Source organism: Podarcis vaucheri, assembly GCF_965113315.1.
Source record: "Podarcis vaucheri genome assembly, chromosome: 17".
Taxonomy (NCBI): domain Eukaryota; kingdom Metazoa; phylum Chordata; class Lepidosauria; order Squamata; family Lacertidae; genus Podarcis; species Podarcis vaucheri.
The window spans coordinates 29,063,258-29,078,848 of NC_138755.1; the positions used below are offsets into that span (position 1 = coordinate 29,063,258).

The 15,591-nt window shown below is 41.9% G+C and overlaps 1 long non-coding RNA gene across 1 annotated transcript; it reads left to right on the top strand.

Annotated features, from left to right (window-relative positions):
- The first annotated feature begins 51 nt into the window (after positions 1 to 51).
- On the top strand, positions 52 to 1,890 carry LOC309522384. The gene is made up of 2 exons (XR_014215083.1): positions 52 to 169; positions 988 to 1,890. It is a non-coding gene; the product is annotated as an uncharacterized lncRNA (long non-coding RNA).
- Positions 1,891 to 15,591: the final 13,701 nt, after the last annotated feature.

Genomic DNA, 15,591 nt, shown 5'->3' on the forward strand with positions numbered 1-15,591 from the left:
ATAATCATAGACTCAAAAAGGCCCGGCTCATAATGCTGCCTCTGCTGTTGGGCCTTACCTATGAAAAGATGACATCAAGCGGCTATTCTAGTTATAACAACAAACAGCTTAAAGATGAATTGGAGGAAATATGCTTCATGGGATGAGATGCATATCTTCAGATACAGTGGTACCTCAGGTTACAAACGCTTCAGGTTACAGACACTTCAGGTTACAGACTCTGCTAACCCAGAAATAGTACCTGGGGTTAAGAACTTTGCTTAAGGATGAGAACAGAAATCGTGTGGCAGCAGAGCGGTGGCAGCAGAATATACAAAGAATATACAAGTACTATCTAAGAAATGGTTGGTGGTAATTGTGGTTTAATTGGTATCTTTGGTGTCATAAATCACCTTGTGATCACCTTGTGATCTTTATGCTTTCAGAGAAAACTGGTAGATGAAAATAGGACACCTTTTTTCAGGCAGTCATTCCATGGAACAGCTTAATATGATTTCTCTCTTTGTAGACTTGATATTTCTAACCTCTGAACCTTGTTAGAAAAATTTATTTCTACTTGATCAAATTAATAATGGAATCACAAGAGAGGCATTTGAGAGGCAATGTACCTGCCACAGTCCTAATGAAACTCATATCTGCCTGGTTCTTAAATTTAGACATTTTTATGCCATTTCATTATTAAAAGAATAAGATTCCAAAGCCAGAGCTTAATTTCTTCCTTAGTTCAATCAATTATGTTTATAATACCAAAAGAGTTAGTATTTGATAACTTTAGTCATTCAGATTAATGAATTCTTTCAGCAATGACTCCATACAGGACACAAGGAAACCAGAGTTTATTTACTTGTTTTATTAATGGAGGAAAGACCAACACACAATTTTAAGAAGTTGTGGAGTTTCACATGTCTTAAGGAAAATTCAGCTTGCAGAATTCATACAAAGAAACATACAAAGTGAAGCTTGTCTTCATTGTTCCATCCACTTTAGGATTTCCCAACTTCTAAAGAAAAAATATTGATTCCTGAATGGGACTCCCGAGCCTGTAGCTCTCAGAGGAGTTCCATAACCCCAAAGCCATTCCTGAAGTCAGGGAGAACATATTACATGTACTGTAACAGCAGAGAAGGGATCTGGAAGAGAGCTCCCTAGACACCTGTCTGTTGGAATAGTCAACATAGAAGAAGAACATCTGGATTCAAACATTATCTTAAGTGCATTACGTGTGATGAACTGCATTGGTGTATAGCTCAACTATTTGTGTACACATGTACAGAGATTGCACACTTGTTAAAGGTAACATGCGAGCCCTCCTAGAAACTGGGATGAAACCAGCCAACACATGCAGCATGGAAATATTTTGTACATCTCTACTTGTCAGCATAGGCGGAGGTGGGGGAGGGGAAACCCACAAGAATCTCAATTTAAAAGCTTAGCAATAAATGATTTGGCACCTCACATAATGCAAAAACCTGACACAGAAACCCGAAGTTGACTTTCACAACATGGGATGTGAGCAGAAGCACTGAAATGAAAAGCAATATGCTGGTGCCAGTGGAGCCTGGCAGTTTCTATTATCGCTGACTTTCAAACTGGTAGAGAATTTTGCCTACATGATGAAATGACAATTCAAAGCAAACTTTGGAATAGTGTATATTCAGACTCTGAGGTGAAAAAATCATGGGAATTTGAGCAAAGGCTATTTCCTGCCGCATGCAGAGTGAACATTTGAAACCATTAAAGGTTCACAAGCTGCCATTGATGGAGGAACCATAAAAGTACACGGCAAGTGAACGAGTAATCTCAGCTGCCCTACTTTCCCCCAAGGTGACCGAAAGGCCACCAATCAATATTTGATGGTATTTGACAATAAAGATGCAATATTTGAAAGTATCTGATGTAGAATATATAACACTTGACATATTGCTGTTGCTGTTGGCAATGGGACAATAGCAATTGCTGCTGTTGTTGGGAGACAATGGAAGGCATGTTGTATTGCACGTGGGACAGATGAAGGTGTCCAATTTTGCTGGTACAGGTCCTCCTAGCAGTTATTCCTCCTCTGGTCACTGCTGTGGATACACAACCTGTCTGTCTCCAGGCACTGCGATCATCTGGCAAGGGATTCCATACAGTGAGGTTAATGTTGTCAGCCTTCATGCCATGTTTGTAGACAGAGTTGGTCTGCCAACAGGCCTAGTGCCTGAAGCCAGCTTCCTGCAGAGCATATCCTTGGAGATCCTGCCATCTTCTGTTCTGTGTACATGGCCAAGCCAGCATAGACATCACTGAGACAGAAGCCTCAATGTTTTCCAGGACAGAGTCCAAAGAAAGATGTGCTCTCCGAAGCCCACAACCGCAGCTCGTCATATAGCAAATAATGAGCAGCTCTTGATAGCAACATGGTTAGCAATATGATGCCCACCGTGTGGCAAATAACATTTGGAAGTAGCAGACATGCAGCAGTCAGCAATGCCATTACAAGACAGTAGATGTGCAGTGGAAATAAAGATGGCTGACCTGCAATTTGTTGTTGTTGTTTAGTCGTTTAGTCGTGTCCGACTCTTCGTGACCCCATGGACCAGAGCATGCCAGGCACTCCTGTCTTCCACTGCCTCCCGCAGTTTGGTCAAACTCATGCTGGTAGCTTCGAGAACACTGTCCAACCATCTCGTCCTCTGTCGTCCCCTTCTCCTTGTGCCCTCCATCTTTCCCAACATCAGGGTCTTTTCCAGGGAGTCTTCTCTTCTCATGAGGTGGCCAAAATATTGGAGCCTCAGCTTCAGGATCTGTCCTTCCAGTGAGCACTCAGGGCTGATTTCCTTCAGAATGGATAGGTTTGATGTTCTTGCAGTCCATGGGACTCTCAAGAGTCTCCTCCAGCACCATAATTCAAAAGCATCAATTCTTCGGCGAACAGCCTTCTTTATGGTCCAGCTCTCACTTCCATACATCACTACTGGGAAAACCATAGCTTTAACTATATGGACCTTTGTTGGCAAGGTGATGTCTCTGCTTTTTAAGATGCTGTCTAGGTTTGTCATTGCTTTTCTCCCAAGAAGCAGGCGTCTTAATTTTGTGACTGCTGTCACCATCTGCAGTGATCATGGAGCCCAAGAAAGTAAAATCTCTCACTGCCTCCATTTCTTCCTCTTCTATTTGCCAGGAAGTGATGGGACTAGTGGCCATAAATTGCATATTTTCATTCATTTGTTCAAACAGAACAGGAACATTTCAAGTTTGAACACAGACAGGGAAATCCTATGCTTGCTTGTCTAGAAATAAGCCCCAATTAGTTTGATGGAATTTTCTTTTATATGAGAGAGCATTGTATTTCAGCCAAACTCCAAGTTTAGAAGATGAGAAGCTGTTTGGGAAAGATTGCAGGTTATTACACAGTATTCCAGCAATCTTGAAATACGTCTATCAATGACAGCATTGGTGGACACAGGTATGGTATACCATCTCAGGCACAACTGAATCAGTCCTGAGGCTCAACTCCACATTCTAACAGTGGACCAGTGGCTGCTTGAATATGCCACTACATAGAAGTTATGCCAAAGAGTACTTTGAGATTTCCTTTAAAACAAAGTGGTATAAATTTTTTATTAAATAAAATAAATAAGATAAGTAGCCAACATGGTGCCATCCGGATGTTTTTGAACTCCAGCTCCCATCAGCCGCAACCAGCATCACCAATGAATAATAATAATGATAATAATTTTATTATCTATACCCCGCCCATCTGGCTGGGTTTCCCCAGAAACTCTGGGCAGCTTACAGAATATATAAAACATAGTAAAACATCAAACATTTAAAACTAATACAATGAAGCTGCCTTCAGATGCCTTCTAAAAGTTATGTAGTTCTTTATCTCCCTGACATCTGATAAGAGGGCGTTCCACAGGGAGGGCACCACTACTGAGAAGGCCCTCTGTGTGATTCCCTGTAACTTTGCTTCTCAGAGTGAGGGAACCACTAGAAGGCCCTTGGAGCTGGACCTCAGTGTTTGGGCTGAACGATGGGAACTTACAGTATATGGAGAATACCATGCTGACTAACTGAGCAATAAGCTATTCATGTGAGTGGTCCTGATTATTTTCAGAAAGGGGAATAGCTATGGGGTGTTGAAAACTGTCGGCATGGTTCAGAGATCCGGTTTACATAGCTATTTTGCAATGTAGAATAGCCACTACAGATAGCATTGCTAAACCAATTACGCATCTGAATCGCTCAGGGCCAAAACACATTACATACTTGCCATAGGAATGCTGAACCTTCTGACGCTCATTCTGGTCATAAGTCAAAACCACATACTCTGCCATCACATCATAATTGTGATTATCCACATCAGGGCTTTTTGTCAGCTGGATCTCAGTTCCAGCACCTCTCAGGTGGGATCCTTTGCCATTATAAGAGAACAAGGGAGGCATTCATGGCAAGTTCCAGCACCTCTTTTTCGAGAAAAATAGCACTGCTCCACACCCATTCTTCCAGTGGTCACTGGAGGGTGTATGGAGACCCACTGCATCATGGCACAGTTCTGCATGTTAGATGTTTCCAGAACTGGGCAGGAGAGGAATTGGTTGTCTTGAGAACATCAGCACCTGTGTGACAGCTTTAACATGTGTTCCATCCCTGAGCAATTCTTATCAGCAGTAAATCCCATAGCAGCAATGTGAATCTGTTGCAAGAAAAAGAACAGAGTCTTGTGTCACCATTGATTGATTGATTGATTATGGCATAAGCTTTAATGGAGCTAGGATCTACTTTGTCAAATGCATGAAGTGTTATTTGCAGTTGGCAGATATAATAGATAGAAAGACAGATATCTACCTACCTACCTACCTGTCTATCCCATTTATGATTCCCTCCCCCCTCTTTGTGCATACCTGCTGAGAATAACACTTCATGCATCTCAGGTGAGGTCTAGCCGCTAAAGTCTATGCCTTGATAAATCAGACAAAGGAAGTCTGTAAGGTTCCACAAGTCTCTCTGTTTTTAAACCACTATTCTATTTTTTCACTCCTTTCCAATGTTGGGAAATGTTTAAAGCCCTGCTGGGTAATTAATGCTCCAACAAGTTCCTTCTCAATAGCATAAAATGCTACTGCTTTTATACAAAAGGCTTGGTAATTCAATAAACAGGTACAGAAAAATAACCTACACCTTGTTTTTAAAAAATCCTCTTGTACATCAACACAGTTCCTCTGTGGGGGCAGGGATCCACCCTTGAATAGGGATGGGGGGGGAATTGATTCAGTTCACATCTAAAGGCAAATCTCTTTAATTTTCATTTTGCAAAACAATGTGCACCCTCAAACACAGACATCCTCTGACTATTGCAATGCAGTTCTACAGCCAAGTAATATGTAGAAACATTTATACACAAGGGTAAAGTAAGCCTTAAAAGGTGTATAATGGTGAATATAACATACAAAATTTATATATGGGGACAGTTCTTGTAAGAACTGGGACCTGCGGGTATAGGGTGCTATACAAATTTAATGAATAATAATAATGATTATATTTTTGCAAAGCAATTTATGCTTAAAAAAGATAAATTTTCATGAGGAGTTCTATTTTTTTATAACAAGAAAATCACAAACTGATGTGGAAATGAGGATACATGAACCCACAAGTGGGAAACTGAGTGAGACCAAATTTGACAGATTTTCCCATCCCTGCTCTTGACAATCTTCAATTACTGTTTTGGGAACTTCTAAGTCTAATTATTTTTGTTTGTGACTGCTGCTCTGGAGCTTGATTTGACTGGAGTAGCCCTGATGGTAAAGAGAGTGTCTTTGTGTTCTTCCCAATTAAGCCTTTTGCTTGAAATTGTTTTGTGGCTTGGGAGGAGGGGTTGGGGAGTCATGTCAGCACTGCTACTACAATAAATGAAGAGAGCCAGCACTTTAGAGTCTGAATGATAAACATGAACATTTCCAAGGCTGAGAATTTCAAGTCGGTTGTTAATTAGCTGGCGGCAAACAGCACAGACAAATATTTTGCTCTCAAGAACGACAGCAGTCTGTTGTTGTTTTTAACAAGGCTTGAGCTGTAGCATTTTGCCCATCGAAATAAAAGCTTGCCATTAAGTGTCGTTTGAACTGGTGTCATAAATGTAATCTAACAGAGGCGACAATACTTGCTACTTGAACTAGTGCAGATAATCCAAGCGGGAGCGAGAAAGCAGCCCTAGCAAACATTATGCTACTGCCTCAGGATGGTGTTCATTCAGTAAGTCACAAAACTTAATGGTGCAGCAATATACATTGGGTAGCCAGAGCTATTTTCTGCTTAGCCACGGGGTAAGATACCGGAATATTTGGCAAAATGTCCATTGCTGAGTGTGCAGAATGACAAAAAGGTGCTTTGTTTTGTTTTCCTTCCTTGTTTCCTGGGCTTTGGCACTAACCTTAGAAAATGTGGTCTCAGGCAGCTGAAAACAGATCCACTGAATTCAGTCTTTAAAAGTCGTTCAGTTTTTCTAAACAGTGACTGAAATTTAAGAAGGCAAAGCAAATGATACAATAGCCATACAATAGGCTACATTCCAATCACACTTAATAATTTTCTACACACACACACACACACACAGAGAGAGAGAGAGAGAGAGAGAGAGAGAGAGAGAGACAAAGCAGGAGGTATGAACACAATTCAAGGATATGTTCCAGCCAAACAAATGCTCTTGAACAGGATACAGAGCAAGGCTGGTAAACAGCATGGCCTAGGGAGTAGGCACAGTATGGGCGAGTCCCAAAGGCCAGGCTAACAGACCACGGAAGAAATTAAATTTGGTATCTGGGTCTGAGGTTCTCTATCCCTGAGCTAAAAACTTTACACATTTACATGGGTGTTGGTTATGGATAGGGATGAAAGTATTGGTCAATATCGATTCTCTCATTTTTCCAATCTAAGATTTATTTCCTCACATTTATATGACATGAAAATTCACCAACATTTTAGTGTGTCAGGCTTCGGAGAATCAGATTCCTCCCCCATGGCAGTAGATAAGAAAATCAAACAAAAGGAACGTCTTACCAGTTAGATTCTTTAATAATCACAGTGAGAGATAAAGAAGACATCTACCTAGAAATGGCGGTGCTCCCAGTTAAGGGTCACTCCCCTCTTCATCCCTATTAATCTACATCATTCCTACGTTTTGTAATCTGAGTTTGCACCCTCTGCACTTTCTGTTCTAACACTTTCTGAGCTCTCTGTGTCTTTGGAGAACGGGCGTGAATGCTGTCCAGAAGCTGCGAATCTGTTAACTCTCTCTTCTAGTGTTTCTTCTGCTAGCTGTTCCCTATCCTATATTTCCCAGCTTCTGCCTTCTGAACTATACCCCTATGCAAACCACTGTTCCAAATCTATACTGTCCTCCTGCTCCTAGGAAGATTCAGGATCAGGATCATGGGAAGGGGGTGGCTCCCACTATTATTCCTCATTGCAGCCCTCCTCAGCACGATCCCTGACATAGTGTGAATTTCTTCTAATAAAGACACTTTAATATGCAGTTTTGACTAAGGTACACATTTTTTGCAGGCAATTTCCCCTAACACAATGCATTTCCGCATGTTATTTTCACCAAAGCCTTCATTTTTATGCACACTTTCCCCAAACATATGCATTTTTGTAAACGGTGCTTGGTTGGAGAATTGCATTGCAAAATTCAGGAAAGCGCAAATTTCACAGGATAGCCGTTTTCTGGTTCACATATTATTTTGGAAAATTTGAATTTGATAGATTTGGCTTTAAATGCATACTGAATTGAATTTCTCCTCCATCCTTACTTAAGAAATGACCTTGAATTCCCAGCAGTGAATAGCAGGTCTGCCCTACCTTGTCTTGTTATTTATTCATTCAATTTAGGAATATATATCCTGCCATTAAAAAAAGAAAGAAAGGAAAAAGGTGACTTGGAAGTTTCAATTAGTGAAAGATTTGCCTGCCAGAACTTTAACTGGAACAGCTAGATCAGATCACATTATATCAATCTTGAAATAGTTGAACCGGATGTTTATTTGTTTCCAGATCCAACTTACCTTTAAATCCCTAAAAAAAATTGGGAAGCAAATACCTATACAAACCCACCAGTATCTGAATGTCTTCTACTGAGGCCCTACTCCATGTGCCTTCATTAATGGAAGTGTGTTACGTAGCCACAAAGGAGAGGGCTTTCTCAGAAATGATGTCCCAAATTTGGAGTGCTGGAATCTATTTTGATAAAGGGTTGTACGCAAATAAGGGACGCGGGTGGCGCTGTGGGTAAAACCTCAGTGCCTAGGACTTGCCGATCGCATGGTCGGCGGTTCGAATCCCCATGGCGGGGTGCGCTCCCGTTGCTCGGTCCCAGCGCCTGCCAACCTAGCAGTTTGAAAGCACCCCCGGGTGCAAGTAGATAAATAGGGACTGCTTACTAGCGGGAAGGTAAACGGTGTTTCCGTGTGCGGCTCTGGCTCGCCAGAGTAGCTTTGTCACGCTGGCCACGTGACCCGGAAGTGTCTGCGGACAGCACTGGCTCCTGGCCTCTAGACTGAGATGAGCACACAACCCTAGAGTCTGTCAAGACTGGCCCGTACGGGCAGGGGTACCTTTACCTTTTTAGTACGCAAATGGTTTTAAAATAAATGCATGAACAGCTTCCCTATGGCAGCTTATGCAACATGATAAGTAGTAATAAAAATACAGATAAAAACAAACTCATAAAGATTTAACTACAAAAAGCGAGACAGTGATAAACAACATCTGTGATAACTCCTGCTTGAAATTATGCTTTGAGATTATGGAGAACACTACCATTTGGGTGTTAGCAGCCTCTGTGGTTGGACTGGGGTGGCCTAGTTGTTTGGGGATACCAGCATGATCTGTGATGATTTTGCATCCCTCCTGTCCCTCCCAAATCAGCCTGAGAGTCTGAAAGGCATAGAACAAAGCTTCCAGGACCATTAAAAACTAGAAATTGTGTGTATAATGGGGCTTTTGCAGAGCTCTATCTAAGCTTCAATTAGAGATCAGAACTTGGATGAAAAGAAACAGACATTTTTGAACTTGGGTCTTTTCTCACTGAGCTTGCACATTTTACTGCAAAAATAAAATAAAATAAAATATAGCTCAAGGTATACAATTTATAGCCCATTTTCTATCTTGTGTTTAAAACTTGATAGGCACACCTTTCTGCAACCTTTGATGTGACCATTGCTGAAACATTTTAGAGCCATTTCCTGTCCTGTAGAGGCGACCAGGCACATAAATTGCAGATTTGCGGGGAGGGGTGTTCCAGATTCCAGGAAATGGCTGAGAGATTGAGTGAAGCAGAAGGAAGGAGTAACGCTGGTAAGTAAAACCTCCTTATCCACAGTAAGCACACTTCAGATGTCCCATGGCTCCAAAGATGCAGCTAAGCCTGTTCTTAAATCTGCAAGACACATACTTAAACCAGAGGCCACCGAGGGAATTGCTTATTTCCTTAAATGTCAACAAGCAATTCTTCCAGACTTCACTCAACAGTCAAATATGGTTACATCTTTCTTTATAACAGTTTTTAACCCAGGAAAGGTATGGGAAATGGGACAGGGAGACGAGAGAACTGGCCACAAGCCACTCATTGATGGGGCTGTGTTAACCATACAGTTGTGTGACTCAGGGGGTTCCTCTCATATACTGTATTGTAACACAAGCAAGGGGTATTTGGAATACCCATAGGGAATTCCCACATGAGATAACAGATTTCCCAAGCAGAGACTGGTTTCCTTTCATGTCATTCATGATTCTCCTCTTACACTCTTTATCCCCACAACCATGAGAAAACATAGGGTGACAGTGAATAGCCCAAGGTCATCCAAGTCATCTACACCCTAGTCCATTTAATATCCCTCCACATTCTGGAAAGAAGGCATAATAGTAAATAAGTTGGGTTGAGGGAGTAATCTTTTTCCAAGGGGCTGAAAGTTTAGGAAGGACTTGTTAACAGTTCTATGGGGCACCTTTAAGACTAGCCGATCCAGCCTCCAGACCTAACTGGGTGCCATCCCCTGAATTTTAATGGGCCTTACTTCTAAGTAATGTAGGGTTATTGTGCCATTAACCCACACTAGGAATTGTGAGAGCATGGACCCCTCCTAAACCAAGGGTAGACACTTCAGTTTAGTGAGTTGCTAAGGATTTACACAACTGCAATGCTTTTGTGTCCACATCATTGTGAGGGAGGAGGATGGGAAGAAAGCCAGAAAAACTTGGTTGTGTGCTCTGCTTTGCCACAGGCTGCCACACTGGGTCCAGGAGCCACCAGTCACGTGTGTGTGTGAAGGAAGGAAGGAAGGAAGGAAGGAAGGAAGGAAGGAAGGAAGGAAGGAAGGATACTGTTGATAGATAAAAAGATCAGAACAGAGAACCCTTGAAATATAGGGATGGATGACTTCGTTAAAATCAGTTTCTCTCTTAAATTAAGGTCTCCAGATTTCCACATCAGTTTGTGATTATTATTTTTAAAGTGCATGAAAAATCACCAGCATATTAGCATGCATTTCTTTCAATAGCCACATTTTAAAATGCAATTCTGCCTAATATATACATTTTTGCAAGCAGTTTCCCCAATTATGATCCATGTTTGCATGTCGTTCTCATGAATATGTGCATTTTATGCACACTCCCTACTCATAGATGCATTTGTGTACCTATAAGTAGGTTGGAGTATTCCATTGCAAAATACATTTCAGCTCATATACTGTTTTGGAAAGTGTGAATTAGGTCAGTTCACAATGAAATGATAGCCAATCTGAATTTATCCCCCATCTCTATAGGCAATATGTCTGCTTCAAATGCATAATATGTATGCGATCCAAGAGCTGGAGCCAGAGACCAGTAGGCACTCAGATTGCAAGAGCTGATGGCAAACTCTTACAAATATCAGTATAGCAAGAAAGGTATTTAAGAAATAAGGTGTGTGTGTGGGGGGGGGTGATAGCAAGCACTCAGTTAATCAGAAGCTCAACAAAAAGTTCTGGCCTCTTGTTTATATATCTGCCATATACTTGAAAACTGAATGGGCTGACAGTCTGGTGTATTTATAGATAGGGTTACAGTTGCCAGGACAAGGAAGCAGGGGGGAGAGCTAGATAAATAAAAAAATTAATGTTATTTGCTAATTTATAAAGGTTTTAGGTCTCATGAGAATCATTTAAGGCACACAAAAAATAGAGCATTCACTGCAGAGGGGAACAACAAGTATGCTGAGAAATAGCCTGGAAAAAGTTGTTCCCGAGTTGATGCATATGCAGTCTATAGTCTCTTCTCCATAGAGGCACACAGGATACAGTACTTGATTCATGGTAGCTGGCCAATGAAAGACCTCTATGACTTTTTTGTGGTGGGCATCCCTATAGCAGATTGTTAAAATGTTCACATCGGACTTTAGTTGCATAATAATGGCAGGGAAATAATTACTTAAATGCTTTTGCAGAAACATATGGCATGACTTGCTTTTCCTTTTCCTTTTCTCTTTTACTGGTATCTCAGTATTTTGCACTGCCAAGATCCAAGATCTGAATATTTGGGGGTGGGAGGCACTTGATACTAATCCCTGCTTTCTCACTTTATTTTCACAGAGAGAGAGATTGTGCATCAAGGCCCCACACCCCCTCCTTTGGTGAATAAAACATGTGGACACCATGGGTGAAAAAGGAAGCCACAACTTTTATTGGTTACAGAAGGTGAGTGGTATTGGCTTTAGGCATTGGACCCAAACCGACTATATCTGACTCCTGCCCACCATACAGGAAGTCTCACAAGGGTTAACCACCCATAGGGGGAGCCCTGTTGATGTACATCAACTCGGAGCTCCCCCAGGGTCACCGGAAAGGTTATGCCATGGCCTTAGCCACCACCCGGGCTTCGGACAGGAACCACGACCCCCAGATTCCTTTAACTCAATACCTTTCAAGGGGAGGGGTAGGTGATGGCCACAACCTCCCCTCCCATAAACCAAGCTTTTCCAATGTCTTACCACCAACTTACAAAGTTGTGATGATTTGCTAAGAGGCAGGCGAAAAACCCAATGGCCAGTGCCAATTTGCCAAGTGGAAAAATTCCTACCAGGCCCCTTCAACAGGTGACCATAGCATAACCAAAGTCCATAGCAAGGTCAGGTGACAAATGTAGGAAGCAAGGGCGGGAGGGCAGGAGATCCATGGAAGCCAGGAGCAGAAGGGAGAACTCCCGGCTTCGCAACTACTTAAATGCAGCAAGCCACGCCCCCCCAGCCAGCCGGATTGGCTGGCTGCAGTCGTGACACACGCCAGGACTCCCCAGTGATGCGGGTGCCTAGACACACGCCCCGCTGAGGGCGGGAAGTGCGAGGCCTGTGCACAACCCCTCCCCTCCCGGAAGAGGAATAGCTTTGGGATAAAGCTGTCATGGATGCTAGCACAAAGTGGCAGCAAAACAAGAAGTGGCAGTACCAGTGGATACTGTTACAAAAAAGCATTGGTACTAAAGTATTATTAGTACTACTACATCCTCAGCCAGCATTACCAATAGTCAAAGATGGTGGGAGCAGTTGTCCCATGAAGTCTGGAGTCAGGTTCCCCATCTATGAAGTTGATTTTGTTAACTGAGCTTTTCTTGCGTGTTTCACACCCTTATTATGCAGCTACGAAAAAATCATTTGCTAATCTGAAAACTTAACAGACCATCAGCACATGCACTTGGAGGGTGCCTGTAATTGCAGCACTCCTAAACGTGATGGACAGAACAATATTCTCCCAGTGAAAGTCACATCAAACTGCTCCTTTCATTCTCTAACAATTAATTCAAGGTAGGAGGAAAGTCTATTATTTCATACTTCCTCCAGGTTGCATTCTCTGCTGACTTCTCGTCATTAAAGAGTCGATTATCAATCTCGGCCCTTACTTTCCACATAGGCCACTGAATGATATAATGAGCAGAAAATTATATACAAGAGTGCTTCCTCTGTTACAGAGCATTGCATTAATAAAACAACCCTCCAGGGTGACTACAGGATCAAGGAACGAGATAATAAAAGAGAGAAATGAAGTATATTCTTCGGGCATTTTTCAGAAGCAGAGGAAGTTCTCCAGAGTAGATGAAAGAATTATCTAAAGGGAAAAATTAAATTTAGGGATTCACAGACTGAGCATAAAACATGCACGTGCCACGTTAATTTTGCTCTTGAAATTTACAGGGCAGAGGGGACCGTTGCTTCTGTCTTGGTATCAGAGCCATTCTACCTAACAGGCAGAGTGTAATGGTAGAATTTTGGACTGAACCATTTCAGACATGAAATGGAAGGCATTTTTGAATGCTCAAAATCTAAAAATAAAAATCTAATGCTCTGTAGCAACTATCACATCAGAGGGAGGACTACCTTAAATATTTCCTCTTGATGTTCCAGGTTGGGGAGGTTTTTTGGGGGGGAGGGAATTAAAAAATGTGAAATACTCTCTAACCCCCAACTATAGTCTGAACTGGTGTGGTCCATAAGTCTAGCATCTTAATATACTAGTCTGAAGTCACCATTATCTTAGCAAATGTGTGTTCCCAGATGTGTATGCTGAGACAATAGGCTTGTTCACACACAACAGTGAATGCATACACAAGCTATCTCTACATACCGAGAAGTGATTGCATGAGTGTCCATTTGTAGATTTCTACAGCTAAATTATTGTGAGCATAGGTACAGAGACTGTATGCTCACTGAACATAACACACAGATAACTGTACAAGCGTATAGCTCAACTCTTTGTGTACAGAGGTACAAAGAATGTACTCTCATGGAATGTAGCAGATGAGCAGCCTTGGGGTAGGGAGCATTTCAGGGGAAGAATGGGAGGACATGAAGAAAGTATAGCCCAGCCTTCCTCAAGTGTGGTGTAGTGGTTAAGAGCGGTAGTCTTGCAATCTGGGGAACCGGGTTCGCGTCTCCGCTTCTCCACATGCAGCTGCTGGGTGACCTTGGGCCAGTCACACTTCTTTGAAGTCTCTCAGCCCCACTCACTTCACGGAGTGTTTGTTGTGGGGGAGGAAGGGAAAGGAGAATGTTAGCCGCTTTGAGACTCCTTAGGGTAGTGATAAAGCGGGATATCAAATCCAAACTCTTCTTCTTCTCTTCAATCTGGTGCCTTTCAGATAGTTTGGACTACAACTTCCATCAGTCCCAGCCAGCAGCTGTACTCCAAAACATCTGGGGACCCTAGGATGGTGAAGACTGGTCAAATCCAACATGGCAAATTTTATTTGAAGAAGAAAAAAATACTATGGAAAGCAGAATAGGTGAGCATCATAAAAACAAGATTCAAGTAGAACAGAGCATGCTCCAGTGCTGAAACAGAGTTAATAATTAAAATATATTATTGCAGTAGAAATATATACTGCAAATGCTGAAATCAGCAAGTACTTGATGCCCAAATTAATTCTGGCTGCCAGTTTTGAAGTGGAACAGCGCGTTCAGAGCCAGCTGCAGCCCATGAGGCAAAATACAATTCTAGCTTTGAGATACATCTATATTAATATGAATTATGTGTGTATCAAAAGAAAAAGGTAGCCTAAGGATTCATGTAACTGGTCACTAGGTATCACTTTTGTTATGTACATTATTACACACTTAAAATTGCAATGCAAAGAGAGAAGATTTTAATCAGGAGTCTTATAAAGGAGGACCCCCTTGCCATTAAGAATCATCCATGGAAATTCAGAATATGTTAATGTTTGGAGACTTTTATTCCTAATGCAAATGAGCTGGGGGGAATCACTAAAGGTAAGTGCTTATGCTACATAAAATATTATATTTTATTAAGTAAAAAGAAGTCAGATGGAGGTTTATACCATATTGCAAATTCTTTTCCCATTTGTGTAGCAGAATACCAAATTTTTTCCCCGCCCCCCAATTTCTTGCTCATGATAGCTGGTATCCGCTCAAAGGTTCCAGCTCAGGAGAAGCACTCGGGAATTTCAAATGAAGCCATACAACAACAACAAATATAACCAGACTAACAAAATTTATTAGGAGGGATCTATATATGCATTTCCGGGACTTACAAGGACTATTGCCACAGCTGCTTAATCAGGTGGTGTTCTGAGTATCATCAGGCTCCCTCAAAAGAACCCAGATATCCTCCTGAAGTTATAGATCTAGGGAAGAAACTTTCCACATACCTGTGTAGTTGTGATTTTGCTCTGGTAGGAAAGCAGCCAAATTATCTTCTTGCAATGGGATCCTTGTGCAGGATCCTCATCATTCCCAGTTCAGCACAATGGAATCTAGGAGGTCCATGCTATGAACCTGTAGTCCTCCAGACATTGACTTGCATCCCTCATCATCCCTGCTGGTGGAGACTTATGGGAGTCATAGTCCAGCAATTTCTCGAGGGCTGCATATTCCTCCTTCTTGCTGTAAGGTATTCTGTTGTGTGTATCAGTACAGTTTTCATTTGATATGAACTGGACTCCCTTAACATGCACTGGCAGTGATATGTTGGACAGGACAGGGAACCTGTGGTCCTCCAGATGTTTCTGGACTCCAACTTCCATTGGCCATTGGGTAGTGGAGGCGATGGGAGTCCAACAAAATGCAGA